This window comes from Engystomops pustulosus, chromosome 3, assembly GCF_040894005.1.
Source record: "Engystomops pustulosus chromosome 3, aEngPut4.maternal, whole genome shotgun sequence".
In the NCBI taxonomy this organism is placed as follows: domain Eukaryota; kingdom Metazoa; phylum Chordata; class Amphibia; order Anura; family Leptodactylidae; genus Engystomops; species Engystomops pustulosus.
This window is the reverse complement of record NC_092413.1, coordinates 58790788-58812142: the sequence shown is the minus strand read 5'-3', so window position 1 is coordinate 58812142 and position 21355 is coordinate 58790788. Positions and strand designations below refer to the sequence as shown.

At 44.6% G+C, this 21355-nt stretch overlaps 1 long non-coding RNA gene across 1 annotated transcript in view; it reads right to left on the bottom strand.

Annotated features, from left to right (window-relative positions):
* LOC140121389 (uncharacterized) overlaps positions 1-21355 on the bottom strand; it is a 308199-nt gene that overhangs the window by 31846 nt on the left and 254998 nt on the right. The gene's annotated exons all lie outside the window — the stretch shown is intronic.

The window sequence follows — 21355 nt, the reverse complement described above, 5'->3', positions numbered from 1 at the left end:
GCCATGTATAGTAAATATAAGAAGATTACCACAGTGCCTGTGGTAATCTATGAGTAATTGCCCCTAGCTTATCATGATGAATTCTTATGGTAGATTTCCTTTACCATACAATAAAAGTATCTAAATATAAAGGGAGGAAAAGCAAAGACTACATCCAACACCCAGAAGATATAAAAATGAAATGCTGGCAGAGTATCATGCCAGATACTGTAAAGGATAGATGTATCTGTTGCACAGAGTTATTTGGCTAATAATGGGCTGCAGGCTCAAACATGTTATATCTGTTTGACAGGGAAATATTATAACAAAAGAACACTTCATATATGGAATTGGGTATTTCATTTAGATTAGTTTTCCTTAACCCAGTAATCGTTACAAACACACAAACTAGTTTCAAGCTATTAACTATCTAAATTTTGTGTCAGGTACTATCAGACAGACGTCATTACTGCTGACAGAAATCTCAATAAATTTCCCATGGAGTCATCAATTATTCAGCAAAGTGCACAGCCTAAGGGAAGACCACCCACTTATAAACCAAGCATTTACTAGAAATGACCTACAGCAAGCACCCCAAGTAGATTAACATTTCTGATGAGAGACACATATGCAGGTTATAGTTTATTTTATTCAAGCCTGAACAATGCACGTGAATTCACACCCCCTTAGACAGGTAAGGTAAAAATATAAAAGTTATGGCTCCTGCAGAACTGGAACAAATAACTGTCCTGAAGGCCAAACTATGGTTTTCATAAGCAGTTACATTTTTCTATCATAATCAAACTGCAGTGTGTTGACAGTTTTCAGTCAATTCCCCGGTCGCCGATGGAAACATCACTGAAGCACAAAAACTACATTTTCATCCGAATATGTGCTGTCAGAGATTAACACTTATGTTAAGATACATAACATTGCTGAGTTCAAGGGCATATGACTAAAAGGAGTTCAGTATTGCAGAAAACAGCTCTCTTTAAAACATCTTTATTTTAAATATTAAATATCCATGCTGTACTTAAAGGAGATTTTCCCACAAAAGAAAATTCTCACATCTCAATCCCCTAGTTATATTAACACAATAAATATCATTTTAACCCCTTACTTTACAATGTTACTTAGTGTTATTGTTGTTTTAGCTCCTATCATTCCCTAGGCTGCTCAGTGCAAAATCCCAGAGTGTGGGTGGGGCCTCTCCAAGCAGACACATTACTGCATTATCCATCTATTTCTGTGGGGTGACGATGTGGTTACATTATCAGGGTACAGGTGTATATGCACTTTCATCTGGCTTCTGACATTGTACTAACACACTGACACATAGAAAGAGAGAGATGAGACGGATCTGAGATGCATGAGATGCACAAGATGCCTATTAGACAGAGGCTGAGAGACTTTTACACTGTTAAGGTACATTCAGATGGCCGCCTGAGGGGATGTATATGTGGCTGTGTGAATGTACCCTCATACTTTTAGCTCTGCTACATCTCACACATATGTGCCTGCCTCCCCCTTCCCTCAATCACTTATCTCCTTGCAGTAAGCAGTTTGCAGCTTTTCACTCTGCTCATGATGTCCTGGCAGGATGTGATCAGTTGTGAGCTTGGTGCTGACTGCAGAAGGCATGGCTACAGGCACACAGCAGAGAGAGATAGAAATCAAGCTGTCACACAAAAAATTTAAGATGACGGCCACCCGACCCAATGTCAGAACTTACTGGGTCATGTCTAGGGGCAACTGAAATTATATACATGATATGATAGAGACAGGTTGGACTTATATCTGTCAAATTATTTTTGTTAATTACAGTGAATTAGATAATGTGTTATTTTGTTATCCTGGGTACATATAAGAAGCTTGTCTTTGTGAGAATACCCCTTTAAGCCAGCTTTTGAATTTTGAGCATGTATATGCCCATTCTCATTGCAGACTGAAATACTGTAATTTAACTCCTTCCTGCTCTGTGTCATATATGTACTGCACTAGTACTGTTACTTAGAGCTCATCACCTAAACTGATCTGGCATCAGGAAACATGGGATGTCAGCAGACATCCCAGTGAAACACACAAGGTTGGAATTTTGATAACCACGCCCATGACATTTAAATGGCTTAAGGGACTTCCCCCCACAGTCCCCACTTGCACAATGTTTTCGGAATATGGGAATTGTTGTTCATTGTCCATTGCCTTCCCCTTAGTACTCCAATCATGCATTTTATCTACCCCATTCTATCTTGTTGAAGCAGAGCATACCTTCCCATAAATTCACTTTCAGTCTTTCCCCTTCATCTAGCGGCAAGTGATATCTCTCCCAACCTTGGTGCTCCTTCTTTCTGCTTCAGAATTTCACCATCTACAGAAACCCTGCAAACCTCATCAATATTCAGTGTATCCCTTTATTTCCCTCTCCTCCTCCAATAGCTTCTTTCAAATTTGCCCTCTGCACTGCCCAGATAGTTTGAAATACTGTAAACTTGAGTCCATTCATGACATTTTTCTTTCTAAGTCATTTGACCTGCTGGCCATTAATAAAAAAGGATACATCAAGATGACACTGCCTCCTACATGGCTCTGTCTTATGATAGTCTGCAATTCTCTCACTCTTCCAGACCTAGGAAGGGTGGAGGGCTACAAATACTCCTCTCTCCATGGTGCACTTTTCAGGTCATCTCCCCTGTGCCCTCTCACATCTCTTTTTTGAGGTCCACACCCTCAGGCTTTTTCGACCCATTTTACTTTTGTGTAGCTGTAGCATATTGTCCTCCTGGCTCATCCTACCAGTTCCCTGACCACTTTGTTTCTTGGCTACCTCACTTTCCATCCTGTATTCCAACACTCATTATGATAGAGTTTAAAGGGGTTTCCCCATGAAAGAAAATTCTCAAATGTCAATCCCCTAGTGATGTTAACACAATAAAGATCATTTTAACTCTTTACTTCACAATTTTACTCATTTTTATTGCTGTTTTAGCTCCTTTCACTCATTGATGGTGAGTGCAAAATTCAGTGTGGGCAGCAACTCTCTAATCAGACACATTGGGGCAGATTTATCAAGCTGTCTGAAAGTCAGAATATTTCTAGTTGCCTGTGGCAACCAATTACAGCTCAGCTTTCATTTTATCAGTGCTCATGAATATTTTAAAGGGGAGCTGTGATTGGTTGTTGTGAAATCTGCCCCATTATGATCCATCTAGTTCTGTGAACTGAAAATGTGGTTAGATCATCAAGGTACATGTTTATATACACTTTCATTTAGCTTCTGAACAATGTACTAGTACTATCTGACACATGTAAAGAGAGATGAGATCCATGAGATGCCTATTCCACACAATGACAGTCAGCTCTCCTACATCTCTGCTATTCTACAACCATTAGATCTGCTATCCCTTCCCTCCCAGAATTTATCTGTCTGGAGGATTTACACTCCTCCTGCTGCTGCTGCCGGCACAAACTCAGTGTCTTTGTATCAGTGTGAGATCTGTCCTGGAATGGGAGGGGCTAGAGTGGAGGGAGCAGAGAGAGAGACAGAAATCTCAGCTCCATGGCCGTCAGACAGAAAACCAAGATGGCTTCCCCAAGTCAGAAGTTACAGGGTCGTGTCTAGGGGCAACTGAAATCGTGTACACAAGGACTGAGAGACAGGTTGGGCTTATAACTGTGAAATGCTGTATTTTTGTTAATAACAGTGAATTAGAGAATGTGTTATTTTGTTCTCCTGAGTACATTTAAGAAACTTGTCTTTGTGGGAATACCCCTTTAACATCCCTAATAACACCCGCATCTCCCCTTCTGCTTTTTAGCACTTACTCCCTCTTTAGGACTTAAACAACTCTCTGACTCTCCTACTAACCAGGAAGTAAACATCTTTGACTTGGTCTTTGCCTCACCCTCTTCAGTCTCTGACTTTAATAATACTGCCTTTCCGCTTTCAGAACATAACCTTTGTAGTTATCACTGTCCCCCATTTCTTCTCACTTCTGTCCTAACCTGGCTACTAACCATTATAATCATGCTTTTAAAAGTGTCCTGGATGAGGTGACACCACCCTCATTCTGAACCTTTCAACAAAGATGTGGGCAACCTTGGCACATGCCCAAATTTGTTTCCTTTCAGAGTGATCCAGGATCGCGGACCGTCTGTGAAGAAAATAGTGCTCATACACAGACTTTCTTCACTTCAAATTAATGCAAATAACCTATAACTTTGTCCTTCACCTTACTAAACAGGTCCATTTCACCAATCCTTAATCCTTTCGAACAATGCTTTTATACCTTTCACTCCCAACTAACAGCAAAGGTGCAGCCAACGGTCAGAGGCCTTGGGGCTGAAGCTCTAGCCATCTACTTTAAAGATAAAATAGACTGTATCCAACATGTAGTTTCCCAATCCACTTACTCCTTTAATCCCCTTCCTTTCAGTACCTCACCCTGTTCATTCTCTTCCTTTGAGAATGTTACAGAGAAAGAAGTGTCTAGGCTCCTTTCCTTTGCGTCCCCCCACTACCTGTATCAGTGACCCTCTCATCTCATCTTGTACTGTACAGTTGCACAGTTCCTCTCCCCAGCAGTCACTTCTCACCTCACTAAAATTTTTTACCCCTCTCTCTTCTGGTGTCTTTCATTCTTCTTTCAAGCATGCTGCTGTAACCACTTTCCAGTGCTGTTAACTACCAACCAGTCTCTAATCTCCCTATTATCTCCAAACTCTTGGAATGTCTGCTCTATTTTCGTCTGACCTGTTATCTCTCTGCTCATTCCCTCGATGACCTCCTACAATCTGGTTTCCGCTCTACGCATTCCACTTAAAACTGCTCCTTCTAAGTTTCCAATGATCTCCTAACTTCAAAATCAAAGGTGACCATTTTCTCCTCATCTTTCTGGATCTTTTGGGAGGGTTTGATACCGTGGACCACCAGCTCCTCCTTAGTATGCTTCAGTCCATTGGCCTGAAGTACACTGTACTCTCTTGGTTCTTTCACAATTTATCTGCATAAAAAATTCCGTCATCTACATTACTGTTTCCAAGTCACATTCACTTTGATGTTACTGTATTTCGGCACCAAAATCCACCTCTTTAATCTGCAGGTAATGTTCAACAGTTGCAGATTCCCTTTTTAAAAAAGGTGCAGCATGTGCCTACCTCAGCCTGTACATGAGATGTTTGCTTCATAGGGCACTATACAAAGTGCAAACTAATATTTCTTCTGTATGCTGTTGGCCAGCTCAATGACTATTCCCTCCAATCCCATAATAATAGGGGCTTTGAAACTTGCAGTATCCAAGAATTACAGATAGAGCATCAGGTAGACAGTTGCCATAGTATGCTTAGTTTATGCAAGTTTCATTCAGTTTTAGGCGCTCTTCTAGCTACCAGCATTGTTTCTGGGGTGTGGGATGCTTTCATATATTCAACAACAAGCTGAGAAACAAATCATTCTTTTAGTGAGAGAAGCAGAGTGTAAAGTGCTTCCAAATGTTTGCGAACTTTACTGATATCCAGCCAACACCTTCCCTGTGGAAACAGCCAGCTATTAGGGACCACCTCCATTCAACAATGGATCAATGGAGTCTGTTGTTGATTCATCATGGATAACAGAACAGCTTTTATTTGTGCTTTTCAAGAGCCAAGTGTATGGCATTTAATGACAATTACCAAACAGCAAAGTACTGTTGACGTAAGCTAAAACAGCGATTCGGGAACTAGCTAGCAAAAATAGGCAGTTCCAATAAAATTGCCTGGAGCCCAAAAATAACAATAACAAGGATAAACTTCATACATTTCAAATGTAACTTATAGAATATGTTATTCATTTTAATCATTACCATAGGGAAATAATATTGGATCATATTGGATCAATCATTCCAGGTGATATAACAATATTAATGATCGCTCTGGTATTTTAGTGATCAGGCTGGATCCAATTTGATAAGGATCAGACAGGTTAACATTAGCATCCATAATATCTCCTCACTTAAAGGAACACTCCAGTCATAGCCGAATTATACAATTATAACTGAATCATACATTGTTCAGAGTCTGAAGGGAGGATCATCACTCTAGGTTCTAGCAAGGTTCTAGGAATACAATGAAAATGAATCATGCTTCTCCTTTAGGGCCTGCACCGTGCATTATTCCATGTATTAGCTTTGACTAGAGTGTTCCTTATATTAAACAGAGTTTAGATTATCATATAAAGTTTTACATTTGGTTTCATGAAACTGTCCAGAATGTTAAAATAAAACAGCTATATAATAACCATCATGGCAATATAGTTATGGTGAATGTACTCTCCTAAAATGTCTGTTAATACTATACTTGAGTTATCAACTGAATTACCATGTAGGTTTATCTTTTTGGGATGTGTCCATAAACAATAAAACTGTCAGCACTGAATGGTCAGTTTTAAATTGTACAATGACACCCTTTTGGCAACTCACGCATATACTTCTGGGAGGAATAACAAAGTAATGGCACAAAAGATGGTCTAGAATTAGTATATTATAAGGAATACAATTATTAAGTACAGAAGAACTATCAGGAGAGGCAATAATGTTTTCTTTACAGAAATATTTAAAGATAACCATTTAGCAAATTGTCTATATCCGGTCATTGTCCCTCTACATGCCTGTAAACTTAAGCAATCAGGTACACAAGCTATATGAAAATGACCTGAGAGAAGTCCAATAAGTCATTATCATATTCAACTGTCCAGCTTATTCATGAGTGGGAGGTACAGCCACACACCCAGTGCTTGACTGACAGCCTGTATAATGATGTGAGGTATAATGGTGCAATGGCTCCTCCATGTGCCCCCCCCCTGCAGCCTGTGTGTGTATAGGAGAGATACAACAGCTCCAGGCAGCCATGTTATAGCAGAATATGTCAGATTTGTATGTAGCTGATCTCTGTGTCTCACACATGTGTATTGCAGAACATGTCAGGCACAGACACTAGCAATGCTGTCCTATACGTACATTACACACAGACATGAGCAGGGGGAGGAGAGGGGAGGAGTAACAGCGGTGACATCACTTTCTCTCTCCATGTGACCAGCCTTTATTTAAATAATAAAGATGATTTTACAATGATTAATGTGTGAAATGACTAGATAAAGGCTGGGATGGGCTCCTTGTGAGCTGCTCCAACAGGTAATGGTGACAGAGATAGTGATAGAGACCTGATCACAGGTGTGCTTAAAATACAAAGCTGCTATAATGTTCTAAAAAGTTGTGACATCAACTCAACATCAACCATCTTTCCAGCAGTGGCACTGGAGCATCTGAAAATAGAGACTACTTCATGCACCATATATACCACTTGTAACTGCAGCTCTACACTCATACTTTGATATTGCTTTAACATCTTCATCTTATAGCATTAAAAAGGATAAGTTCTGTCATTGATATTCTTATTAAGAAAAAGGTATATGAGGTCATAGCATTATGGAATGATGTGAACAGCACAAGCAACATACATACAGTATATACTTTGGTCATTTAGATATAATTGATAGTCTTGGTTGAACCATAAATGGGACAATATATGTGGTGGTTACGTACATTATAGTATTTTTTTTTACAACTTATGGGTTGTCTTAATATGGGTTGTGACCTTACTATAGGCCAGTGGTGGCGAACCTATGGCACTGGTGCCAGAGGTGGCACTCGGAGGCATCTCTGTGGGCACACGGGCTGTCGCCCAGGCACAGAGTTTGCCAGACATGGCATCTTCCTGCAGTCTCAGGCAGTCCAGGTAGTGCCCTGCTATTTTAAAATGAACCATCCTGTGCTGCTTGGTCCTGTCCGAAGAGTGAAAAGGTGTCGGATTGGAGCTCAAAGATTTTGGAGCAATAAGGTTGTTACTACCTTAATTGCCGTGTTGGCACTTTGGAAAAGATAATGATTTTTGGGTCTCATTTTGGGCACTCGATCTCTAAAAGGTTCGCCATCACTGCTATAGGCTATTGACCCCCACAGTTTTTACCACTTGTTGTTGAGATCTGGACAAAATCTGCACTCTATACAAGGAGATTATAGTAGCCATATTGTTATGAATAAGGAACAGTTGAATAACTGGAATGTTTCCAACTAAATTAAATCTACCATCAAAATCAAGCATAATAAGCTATGGACACTTATACTTATATCTTCTTTCTTATCAAAACTATGTTTACATTTATATTAATACTAGGGGCATTATGGCTCATTAGCATAATTTTAAAAGTTGAGTTTAGAAGGAAGGAGGCCATGGATAATAAATATAAGATTACCACAATCTCAGTGCCTGGATCCACTAGTAAGTGTCCTTGGTTAATGATACTTATTTTGATGGTAGATTTACGAGCTCTGATTGTTACAGTCCCTGTGCTCTTTTTCTGGACCCTGTCACCAGTCACAGCTCCATAGCCCTGGTTTTCTCCAGGAATGACATGCATCGCCCTTCATGTGATTGTTGAGGCCATAAATCACCCAAGTTCGGGGGCGTGGCCTAGCTATGGTGGCTCACAGACGTATACTTTACTAGCTCCTGCTCTGACCCCCAATCTAGGCTGATTACCAAGGCCATCCAGCACCATCCAACATCCTAGACGGGACCCAAAAGAAGAGGAGACCCTAAGGTACCCAGCACTCCCCCAACCAGGATGGTGGTGAGAGGTATTGGAAGGTACCTTGCTCCGGCAGAAGTTTCTGCTTCCAAGCCACGAGGCACCAACATGGTGGAGGGTCCGGACGCGGTGCGCACCTCCCGCTCGCTCTCTTCGCTGGACACTGGAGCAGATGGTGAGGGGGTCCCCGTTTCACCTGGCGGCGACAAGCCGAGCACAGCCGCAACCCCGCTCCTATGCGGGAACCCTGGCAGAAGCTCCTGCTTCCAAGCCACAAGGCACCAACATGGTGGAGGGTCCGGACGCGGTGCGCACCTCCCGCTTGCTCTCTTCACTGGACACTGGAGCAGATGGTGAGGGGGTCCCCGTTTCACCTGGCGGCGACAAGCCGAGCACAGCCGCAACCCCGCTCCTACGCGGGACCCCGATGCCGTCCGGAGACCCGAGTCTGCACCACGCAGTCAAGATGGCGGCGCCCAACGTCTCGGCTGCCGCGATGCCTCTAAGAGCGGATGTGCGGGGCGAATAGTAGGACGCTGGAGCTGCCCGCTTCACAGGTGAGCGGCAATCCCCAGAACTGGGAAATCCCACAGGGATAGCAGCACAGATGCCCACTAAGGTGATGCTGGCACACACTAGAGGGGCAGTGCAAGAGGACATGGCAGCACACCTAGCTAGGCTGCAGGAAACCTCAGCACCTGAGGGCAAGAATTATGCCCTAGATAGCAGCCCATATGTCCAGCACCCTGCTGGGGCCCCATATGACGCGGTAAGCGTATCACATAGCCAGACACAGTCACCCTCCTCTTCATGGGCGCATTCCGCCGGCCCATCCCAGGCACCTCAGGGACCGCTCGAGCCTCCACAATCCCGATGCCTATACGAGACCCCTCACTCCCCGGTCTTGTGGCCTTCGCAAGGAGAAGAATGGCCTTCTACACCTGCAGGGGTTCTCCAGCAGCCATACCCCCATCCTCCTCTATGCCGGTACCTAGATGACCTAGGCCCCAGGATGTCACCCTGCTCTGATGGCTCCTTTTCGCCTCCCCAATTGCCTCCTATAATGCTGTCACAAGAGATTGGCGCCTTAGCCGAGTTGCGAGCTCTACGTACACACCTCCGCTCAATTCCCACTAGGGAAGATATGGAAAGTTACATAGCCAGACTGGAGCAGGCATATACTACAGAGCTAAATGTAGTGCGAGAAGATGTCCAGAGAGTAGCCACTAGGGTCACCGCTGTGAAGGACACTCAGGCTACTCTAAGTGAGCGAGTAGACAACGATGACTCCATCTTAGCTACACATGCCTTCCAACTCCAGTTCCTAGCTGATCAATTGGATGATACCGAAAATAGGGGTCGTCGGAACAACATCTGAGTGAGAGGGCTGCCTGAAACAGTTGAAGCTGCTCAACTGCATACTACTCTACAGAAAATCTTTAACTCCCTATTGGAGGTCCCAGAAGGCACTAGAGTTGGATAGAGCACACCCTACAAGCCAAACCTGCCGTCCGAGATCCTCGAAGGGATGTCATTTACAGAGTGCACAAATACCAACTCAAAGATGCTTTCATGTCCAAAGCAAGGGAGGCAGGAGAAGTTATGTTCCAAGGTGTAGCCTTACAGTTTCTTCCGGATCTCTCCTGCCTCACACTTCTCAAGCACAAGGCACTCAAGCCATTCCAGGGATAACTACGACAAAGGAATATACCCTACACGTGGGGGTTCCCATTTTGTCTCCGCCATGCAGATAAAAGATACACCTTGCACCATCCGATGGAAGTCCCGGGGCTCTCTGCTGCACTGGGATTCCCAGCCCCACCTATAACTCAGTGGCCAAGACTCCCGGTCCCTAGGGGAATGAGAGGAGGGGGCCCCCCTCTTCCACTACCGGCTAGACCTCCAAGGCACAGAGGTTGTGGGGCGCGTCAAGCGTCTCCACGACAGCCGAGAGACCCGCGCCCCTGAGTGGTCTGGAGTTTTGACCTGCCATGACTGGTTCTATATATTGCAAGTATGAATGTGGTCCTTCTCCATTGAGTGCTAGATTCGGATAAGTGGCTATGACAAACCAATCTTTGATTGTATTTTCCATGTACTGATTTGATGGGTAGAGTTATGTCAGCCCTAACCGAATTAGCCTAGTTCATTGTGTCTTATCTGGCCTATATACCCTGCATTAGGGGTTCTGTGGTAGGACCATAGACCGCTATGTTAGTGCTGGATGGTTCACATTTCACACTGTTTCTTTATATGTTATTGTACAGCTTATAGGGGTCCATGCTGTCTGCTTATTTCTCTGCCCTAGCTAGCTTCCTCCCCCTCTGGGGTCACGAGTACAACGGGTTTGTCTGCTTTTTATATTAGCTATACCCCCAAAATTGGTTTGGTAAACCAGTTCATTGTATTCTTAGTTCTCTTTTTCTTTATATCGTTTATATCTGTAGTAGATATTTTGTTATCTTGTCAGGACTGCAACTCCCCTGTCTTGTCAATTGTACCCCCTACGTATATTATTGTTTGTGTGCGTCAACTCCCCCTGTGTGCTTACCTATTGTTCCTTCCCCTAACCCCCTGCCCCCGCCCTGTTCAAAGACCACAAACGACAGGGACCTGTCACTGAATGCACGAGGGTTAAATGTCCCCCAGAAACGGTCTCAGATACTCTATGTCATGCATAGACAGGGCGTCATGGTCCTATTCCTACAAAAGACACATTTTAAAACAGGACACTTCCCAGCGATTAGAGACCAATATTTTAACACCTGGTTCCACAGCTCTAACCCCAACTCACGCACTAGGGGCGTGTCGATTGCGATCCATCATACTCTTCCGCATATTGTTCTGGGCGAGCATCTAGATGAGACAGGCAGATACGCATTTATCAAACTACAAACCTATACCTGCCTAATCGTGCCCCTGTCACAGTCGGTAGGAAGATACTGCATGAGTTAGTGGTGTTCTCAGAGGGGGTACTAGTGCTTGGGGGAGACTTTAACTTCCCTTTAGATTTCCAATTGGATACCTCTTTGGGAAAGAGCCATACCCCACTGCGTCATAATCTCCAATTGGTTGACATCTGGCGGATCCTGCACCCTAAAGGTAAGGATTATACCTATTATTCCCCGGCGCGTGATTCGTACAGTCACATAGACTTCTTCCTCATCCAACATAGGGCTCTCTCGTGGGAGCCAACGGCCTCTATAGGAAACATTGTTTTGTCAGATTATGTGCCAATCTACCTATCGGTCACCATCCCCCTGCTAAAAGACGAGCTATGTGTACAGGATATTTAAACACCATTGAATCATGCGTGCTCTCCCAGGAGCTTTGTCCCGAAGTCCTCCCAATGAAGTGGGAGGCACTTAAATGTGAACTTAGGAGCCGCATTACAGAACACGGAGTCAGACTAAAGTGGCAGAACTCCGCCAAACTCACCTCATTATTGCAACAGTTACATCAACTAGAATCCAAGTCTAACCAAAGCCCTGGGGTCTTAGCAGATCTAATACTTACTAGAGACGAGATTAGGGCCTTATTAGACAGGAAATCCCTGGCGCAGAGAATGCAGTTTAAAAGCCATATATACGAGCATTCTAATAAGTGTGGACACTCACTTGCGCGATTCCTACACACCAGATCCGGATTGACACACATCCCCCGCATCAAAACACAACCCAGTCGATATTAGCGCGGAATTCGGCAAATACTACTCCCGACTACATAATATAAAGGGACAGTTAGCCGATCTCGACCCAGCCTCCTCGTTACAGGAAATAGAGACATGCCATGCCTCCTATTGAAGAGGAGGCAATTGAGGCTTTGGAATCAGACTTTAGTGCTGACGAAATTCTCTCTGCCATTAAGAACACACCTTCTGGGAAATGCCCCGGACCTGATGGTTTCTCTCCAGCCTTTTATAAGATGTTTAAAGAGGCTCTTACCCCATTCTTAACAATGTTTTTCAACGCCATCTCTCCTGACATCGCCTTCCATCCGCAGTCTTTGGAGGCCAACATCAGTGTCCTTCTGAAACCAGGCAAAGACCCTCTTTCAACGGACAGCTATAGGCCTATTTCTCTCTTAAACGTGGACCTGAAGCTATACTCCAAGATACTGGCGGATAGGCTAGCTCCTAACTTACCGAAGGTAATTAACACAGATCAGGTGGGATTTGTCAGGGGTAGAGAGGCTAGGGATAATTTAAACAAGGCGTTCCTTTTAATGGCACAGGCCCAATAAAAGATCAATTCCTGCCTGCCTCCTGTCAATAGATGCAGAAAAAGCCTTTGACAGGGTCCACTGGGGCTTTCTGTCTGGTGCTCTTTCTCGATTGGGTTTGGGTCCCAAGTTCTTGGGGAGAATACTGGCCCTCTATAATAGTCCCAGGGCTAGGGTCAGAGCAAATGGCTTTTACTCAGCTCCAATCCATATTAGAAACGGCACACGCCAAGGATGCCCTCTCTCCCCCCTCCTATACGTGATAGCAATGGAGCATCTGGCTAACACCATAAGGAATAATCCTGCAATACAGGGCATTCAAGTTGGGCAACGTCATTATAAAGCAGCATTGTTTGGTGTTGTACATTTCTCAGCCGAGGATTTCACTACCACCTCTTCTCAGGGAGTTGGAGACCTATAGCCGGCTGAGTAACTTTAAAATTAACTTCAACAAATCCGAGGCTTTAAATATCTCTCTCCCAGCAGACGATATCCAAATGGTGAAAGAACATTTCTCATTCCGTTGGCGCCCCACATCCATTAAGTACCTAGGCATTCAAGTCCCCACAGACCTCTCAAAAATATATGCCATTAATTACTTGTCTCTACTAGAACGTACTCTGACGGACCTGATCTCATACAATAGGAAACAATTGTCTTGGTTCGGCCGAATCAACGTAATAAAAATGGACATCCTGCTCCGATAATCCCACCATCCTCCTTCTTTAAGTCACTGCGCTCTGCCATAATGCAGTTCATTTGGGGGACCTCTCGCCTGCGTACAGGCTGGCGAACCCTGATTAAACCAAAATCAGCAGGAGGGGTAGGCCTACCAGATTTTAAAACCTACCATCAAGCCTCAGTCATAGTACGGTTGATAGATTGGCACTACCACCTACACACCAAGCAGTGGGTAAGACTAGAACAATATAGCTCCCCGGTTCCCATCCGCGTCCTGCCTAGAATATCGTCCCAACAGATTGAAATAGAACCCCAAACTCTATTCTTAAAGCTGTGGAGATCCCTTGTCCAATGGAAAGTCTTGTCCCGACCCTTCAGTCCCCTCACGCCATTGTTCTACAACCCGGACTTCCAACCAGCCTTTTCTAGAACCAGATTTTTGGGTCGTTCCAACCATGAAGATATACGCATGTGTGATATTCTTGGAGAGGCACCAATTCCATCGCACACGGAGCTATTGAACATAGCCACCTCCTCCAAACTTTCATGGTTGGAAATGACTCAGCTGGGAGAATTCCTTAAAGGGCCAGGGACTGCCGCTGCCTTCAATGCCCCACTAAGCCCATTTGAGACTCTGTTTTGCACGAACCCCCCTCCGGAGCATTGCATCTCTCAGATATATGGCCTCCTCATAAAAGAGTCAGATAGTTTGCCACCGCCCTTCCTTGACAAATGGGCTAAGGATTTGAATGTCTCATTGTCTCCTAGGGACTGAGACAGGGCGTTTCTGTTCTCACATAAACTTTCAATAGCATGAGCCGCACAAGAGAGAAACTATAAAATCCTTTCCAGGTGGTATAGGGTCCCAACCCTGCTGCATTCAATCTACCCCTCAATCCAGGACACATGTTGGATATGCGAAAGAGAGAGAGGCGACATGATACACATTTGGTGGACATGTCATAAAATCACCAATTTCTGGAACCAGGTGTTTGAGGTATCATCTTCTGTGACTGGCATACTTGCCCCCAAAACCCCGGAGGTTGCTCTTCTTTCTATACTTCCGGGTACCATAGAGAAACAGAAGAGTTCCCTACTGAGGTTTTTCCTCATAGCGACCCGCACAGTTGTGCAGGTGGTGCACAACTACTCCGCCGTCTATCTCTGATTGTGCCCAAGAGCTCCTGGCCATTTTTCGTATGGAGGAACTAATGGCGGACACTCTCGGCACAACCGAGAAGCATATACAATTGTGGCAGCCTTGGATGATTTTTTCGGGAATCCCAGAGATTCAGAGACCTCCTAGGTGTTGACACATAGACCATGTTCTCTTAGTCGCACGGTACTCCCTTCACTAACTGTCCCCTTCCTCTGTATGCCTCTTGTCTTATCCCTGCATTTTCTGTAAAATGTCCTCCCCATGTCCTGACCATTTGTTAATAGGTGTCCTAGTTTCACAGAATCTTCCTTGTATTGTCGGGGAGCCTCTAACTCAGGTATTTCACCACCATAGTGATGATAGAACTACAGCACCCAAGTGGAGCGCAGAGACTGAGGCAGTGGTTGATACCTTCCTTCCACATTCCATATTTCCAATGGGTGCTCAGCTCTCATTCCCATGAGATTCATCCTGATTGATGCATAGGTATGGTCACTCTCATACACTGGACTTCAACCTGTGACTCTGCACAAATGCTTTCACTCGGACTGAGAGCTGAGGAAGATAATAACATTAATACATTGCGTAACATTAAAGCCTATCCTGACATACTTCTCTATCCCCTTGCGGGCACCTACTGTTACTGTATTACTATATATATATATATATTACTGTTGTATTTGTTATCGTTCTGTGTTTATATGATGTAAGTACAGGCGGTCCCCTACTTAAGAACACTCGACTTACATACGACCCCTAGTTACAAACGGACCTCTGGATATTGGTAATTTATTGTACTTTAGTCCTAGGCTACAGTAAACAGATGTAACAGTTATCAAATGTGTCTGTAATGAAGTTTTTGTGTTAATATTGATTCTTATGACAACCCAACATTTTTAAAAACAAATTGTCACAGAGACCAAAAAAGGTCTGGCTGGCATTGCAATGATAAAATATACAGTTCCGACTTACATACAAACTCAACTTAAGGACAAACCTACAGACCCTATCTTGTATGTAACCCGGGGACTGCCTGTATATGGAAAATCTTTAAAATCCTAATAAAACAAGGAAAGTGTCATCTGACAATGTGCAAAATCACTTTATTGAAATTGCAAAAAACATACATATATTCCGCTACAGGATAGAAAGACAATTTAAAATCAATTAAAAAAGTACCAAGTACACAAATAAATTTGTTAGCCAGTAAGTCCGTGTAGGGATGGTTGGCAAAACACCTCCTGCACTAAAACAGTACTCCAAGAGCGCCCATAATACCCAGTAGACAGAGTGAATGCCAAGTAAGGACCTGGGGGGTATTTATAGGAGCCGAGCATTTCAGTGGACACTTTTACCCCCATTTAGGGGACATAACGCGTCCACCCACCACTTCCTCCACACCAATTGTAGCACCCTCAGGCTATCTGATATGGGACGTCGACCTAGACTTTCCTGACTTGCACTTGGACCCGTAATGTATTGAGACTATTTAACACACACAGGACATTCCTTTACCTTTGTTAACTTTTTTCATCCTTATAATAGGTTCTGTGTATTGTTCAGGTCTTTACTTGGCATTCACTCTGTATACTGGGTATTATGGGCGCTCTTGGGGTACTGTTTTAGTGCAGGAGGTGTTTTGCCAGCCATCCCTACACTGACTTACTGGCTAATGAATTTATTTGTGTGCTTGGTACATATTTAATTGATTTTAAATTGTCTTTCTATCCTGTGTCGGAATATATGTATGTTTTTTGCTATTTCAATAAAGTGATTTTCAATGTTTTTTGCATTTTGTAATTATAATTATGCTACCATTGTTATATAGTATATTTTTGTGATTTTGTAAAATGTCAAAACAAAGTCATTTTTTTTTTTAAATCTGTGTACCGTTATGTTATTTTATTGTGTATTTTTCACTGCCTTGAGCACTGGAGGTGTACTTGGCTACAGGGCAGAGAATCAAGTTCTTCCATGGATGTGAAATAACTGTATAAATTACAGGCGTTTCAAAGAAGTATATTAATTATATTATTGAGGAAAGAGTAAGCTACCATCAGTGTCAGGAAAACACAAAAGAAAAGAAAAAACCTGTATAGCTTATCTCAGACTAAACCACAAAACCAAAAATCATTCACAAAGGAAGCTGTTAACCCCTTCACGCTCCGCGGCGGATATATCCGCCATCGAGCGCAGTGAGTTAGCGCTCGATGGCGGATATATCCGCCAGCGGCGCGACATGTTGAAATTCGGTCATCCCGTCGCAAGACGGGATGACAGACCGCTGAAACATGGCGGGATCGCGAGGGGACATCCCCCCTCTGACATCACTGGACCTGTCATGTCGGTCCTGTGATGTCGATCGCTGCGATTGGCCCGTCTTTACAGACGGCCAATTGCAGCGATCGGAGGCTGCAGGCTGGCGGCTCCGGGGTTAATGACGTCATCCCATTGCGAGACGGGATGACAAAACCCCGGAGCATGCTGGGATCGAGAGGGGACGTCCTCCGATCTGATTGGTCCTGTGATGTAGATCGCAGTGATTGGCCTGTCTGTACAGACTGTCCAATCACAGCGATCAGTGACTGTGGAGGGCAGACCCAACACCCTCCATGCTCTCCAACGCCGCCATTCTGCGTTTGGTAGTGTTGGAGAGCAGAGGGTTTTAGGATCTGTCCTGTAAAAGTGAAAAAAAACTACTACACCCATCCTCCATCCCCTCCCAGTGTAATCCCACTTCCCTGTACTATCCCCTCCCATCATCTGTATTCCCTTTCCCCCCAAACCGCACTTTTAAGTGCGAAGTGTGTGGAGAAGGCGTTAGTGGAGGAGAAGGCGTGTGGTGGAGGAGAAGGCGTGTGTGGTGGAGAAGGCGTGTGGTGGAGGAGAAGGCGTGTGTGGTGGAGAAGGCGTTTAGTGGAGGAGAAGGCGTTTAGTGGAGGAGAAGGCGTTTAGTGGTGGAGAAGGCGTTTAGTGGAGGAGAAGGCGTTTAGTGGTGGAGAAGGCGTTTAGTGGAGGAGAAGGCGTTTAGTGGAGGAGAAGGCGTTTAGTGGAGGAGAAGGAGTGTAGTGGTGGAGAAGGCGTTTAGTGGAGGAGAAGGCGTGTGTGGTGGAGAAGGCGTTGTGAGGAGGAGAAGGCGTGTGTGGTGGAGAAGGCGTTGTGAGGAGGAGAAGGCGTTGTGAGGAGGAGAAGGCGTTTAGTGGTGGAGAAGACGTTGTGAGGAGGAGAAGGCGTTTAGTGGAGGAGAAGGCGTTTAGTAGAGGAGAAGGTGTTTAGTGGAGGAGAAGGAGTGTAGTGGAGGAGAAGTCGTTTAGTGGAGGAGAAGGCGTGTGTGGTGGAGAAGGCGTTGTGAGGAGGAGAAGGCGTTGTGAGGAGGAGAAGGCGTTGTGAGGAGGAGAAGGCGTTTAGTGGTGGAGAAGGAGTGTAGTGGAGGAGAAGGAGTGTAGTGGAGGAGAAGGCGTGTGTGGTGGAGAAGGCGTTGTGAGGAGGAGAAGGCGTTGTGAGGAGGAGAAGGCGTTGTGAGGAGGAGAAGGCGTTTAGTGGTGGAGAAGGAGTGTAGTGGTGGAGAAGGCGTTTAGTGGAGGAGAAGGCGTGTGTGGTGGAGAAGGCGTTGTGAGGAGGAGAAGGCGTTGTGAGGAGGAGAAGGCGTTGTGAGGAGGAGAAGGCGGTGTAGTAGTGGAGTAGTTGTAGTGTAGGTTGCATACTATCCCCCCCATCATGTCCCAAAAGACGTATACGGATTATACGGATGATACGGTCTATAGTTTTATGGCCTCCGATACAGAGTCAGCAAGTGGGGACGAGTTTTATTTGTCTTCCTCGTCCTCACAAAGCGACAAAACCCCCGAGAAGGCGCTTACGCAGTAGTGCCAGAGTGCCCGGGACTTCTCCTGGAGTGCCCGGGACTTCTCCTGGAGTGCCCGAGACTTCTGACCCCACATGGGTGACCCCCAGTAGTTATGCCCCTCAGGTCCCTGATTTTACGGCCAGCCCTGGGATACACAGAGACACGGCAGGGCTCGGACCAGTGGACTACTTTAAGTTTTTTTTTACTGAGGAGCTTATTAGTTTGATGGTGTCCCAGACTAATCTCTACGCTGCACAATACATTGCCCACAACCCCACTTCTTTTTATGTGCAACCCTACAGGTGGACCCCTGTTAGTGCAGCAGAGATGGAGAAGTATTGGGGCATAGTACTTCTTATGGGACTCGTCAAAAAGCCCTCTATTAGGGATTATTGGAGCACAGACATTCTGTACCACACCCCGATGTCCCGCATGGCAATGAATAGGATGCGCTTTGAAGCCATCCATAGGTTTCTGCATTTTGCTGACAATTCTCAGTGCCCACCCAGAGATGACACCAGTTATGATAGGCTATATAAGGTCCGACCCATATTAGACTACCTGAGTGCCCAATTTATGGATGTGTATACTCCAAAGAGGCACATATCAGTGGACGAGTCCCTGGTACATTTCAAAGGGAGACTTCAGTTCCGCCAGTACCTGCCCAATAAGAGGGCACGGTATGGCGTGAAGATGTATAAGCTGTGTGAGAGTGCATCAGGGTACACTTTTAGGTTCAGGGTATATGAAGGGAAGGACTCTAGGATAGGTGCCCCCTGAATGCCCCCCCTTCCTGGGAATAGCTGGAAAGATAGTGTGGGATTTGGTGCACCCACTATTGGACCAGGGCTACCACCTCTACCTGGATAATTTTTATACGAGTATTACCCTGTTCAACTGCCTCGCTTCCAGACAAACTGCGGCATGTGGCACTGTTAGGAAAAATCAGAGAGGTCTCCCTAAGTCGCTGCTAGGGGAAAAGCTCAGAAGGCATGAGAGCCGAGCACTAAGCAGCGACTCAGTATTGTGTGTTAGGTACAAGGACAAGAGGGATGTCCTTGTGCTAACAACAATACATGGGCACAGCATCACTCCTGCCCATGTACGAGGTACCAGTGCAGAATCCCCCAAGCCGGACTGTATTTTGGATTATAATAAGTACATGGGAGGGGTGTATTTGGCGGACCAGGTGCTTCAGCCGTACAATGCCATGCGGAAGTCGAGGGTGTGGTACAAGAAGCTGGCCGTGCACATCATGCAGATGGCATTGTATAATGCTTTTGTGCTGCATCGATATGCCGGCCAGAGGGGAACTTTCCTGGAATTTCAAGAGGTGGTAGTCAAGAAGCTGATTTTTAGAGACCAGGAAGGGGAGAGTGCTAGCACGTCTGGAAGCGAGGCCACATCATGGATTGTACCAGGACAGCACTTTCCAGGAGAAGTTCCCCAAACAGCCAGCAAGGGAAGGAATCAAAAAAGGTGCAGGGTGTGCTCAAAAAGGGGCATAAGGAAGGAAACCATATATCAGTGTGACACATGCCCCGACAAACCAGGGTTATGCATGAAGGAGTGTTTTAGGATATATCACACGTCCCTGGATGTATAATTGTACCCTGATGCACACAGCTCACACAGCTTATACATCATGCCGCACCTTCCCTGCTGAGCTCTTCCGTGTGCCCAGCCTGTAGATTATTGCCACATATGGGGTATTGCCGTACCCGGGAGAACCCACATCATGATTTTTGGGGTTTTTGTCTCCCGTGGCAGGAGCTGGGCACAAGGTGACATAATGGATAATTTGTACTATGCACTATCCATTATGCATCATCCTTGGGGTCCACCTGTGGGGTTAAAGTGCTCACTACACACCTAGATTTATTCATGGAGGGGTGTAGTTTGTAAATAGGGTCAGCTTTTAGGGGTTTCTACTGTACTGATCCCTAAGGGCATCTACAAATGTTTTTTGATGTAAAAAAAAAATTAAATGTCTGTGCTCCAAATACCATTCTATTCCGAGCTCTGCCGTGTCTCCACCTTGTAGCCTATTGCCATACATGGGGTATTGCCATACCCGTAATCACCCGCAGAATGATTTTTGGGGTGTTTATCCACAGTGGCATGAGTTGGGCTGTTTTCATTTGTCACTACAATGGCACATTTGAGAAAACAATGCTATTTCTACACTGAACCATTCACTTTGTGTTACATTTGGGCCAGCATCTCAGGGGTTAAAATGCTCATACAACCCTAGATCAATTCTTTAAGGTGTGCCCTTTCCATAAACGGGGTCAATACTCGGGGGATTCTACAGTGGCGTAACTAGGAGAGGCAGGGCCCCATAGCAGATTTTTGCATGGGGCCCCCCTTCCCCTTAAAAATATTCACACATACACACATGTTTATACAATCACACACATTTATACACTTAAATACACAACATAACATTCTACACTCACTTTTATATACTCGTCCACACATACATACGTATACACTCATATATACATCTATACACTAATACATACAGTATATACAAACTCACTGTATATACATACAGTATATATACATACATATAGCATACATACATCATATTCTTTTACATACGGTATACACCCAATGTGTATACATATACATGCAGTATAAAGACACCATATACACGCATACTTAATCTATATACAGTATATACAAACAGCAAACATACAGTATATACAGCGTTTACACACATATATACAGTATATACAGTGTTTACACACATATATACAGTATATACAGCGTTTACACACATATATACAGTATATACAGCGTTTACACACATATATACAGTATATACAGCGTATACACACACATA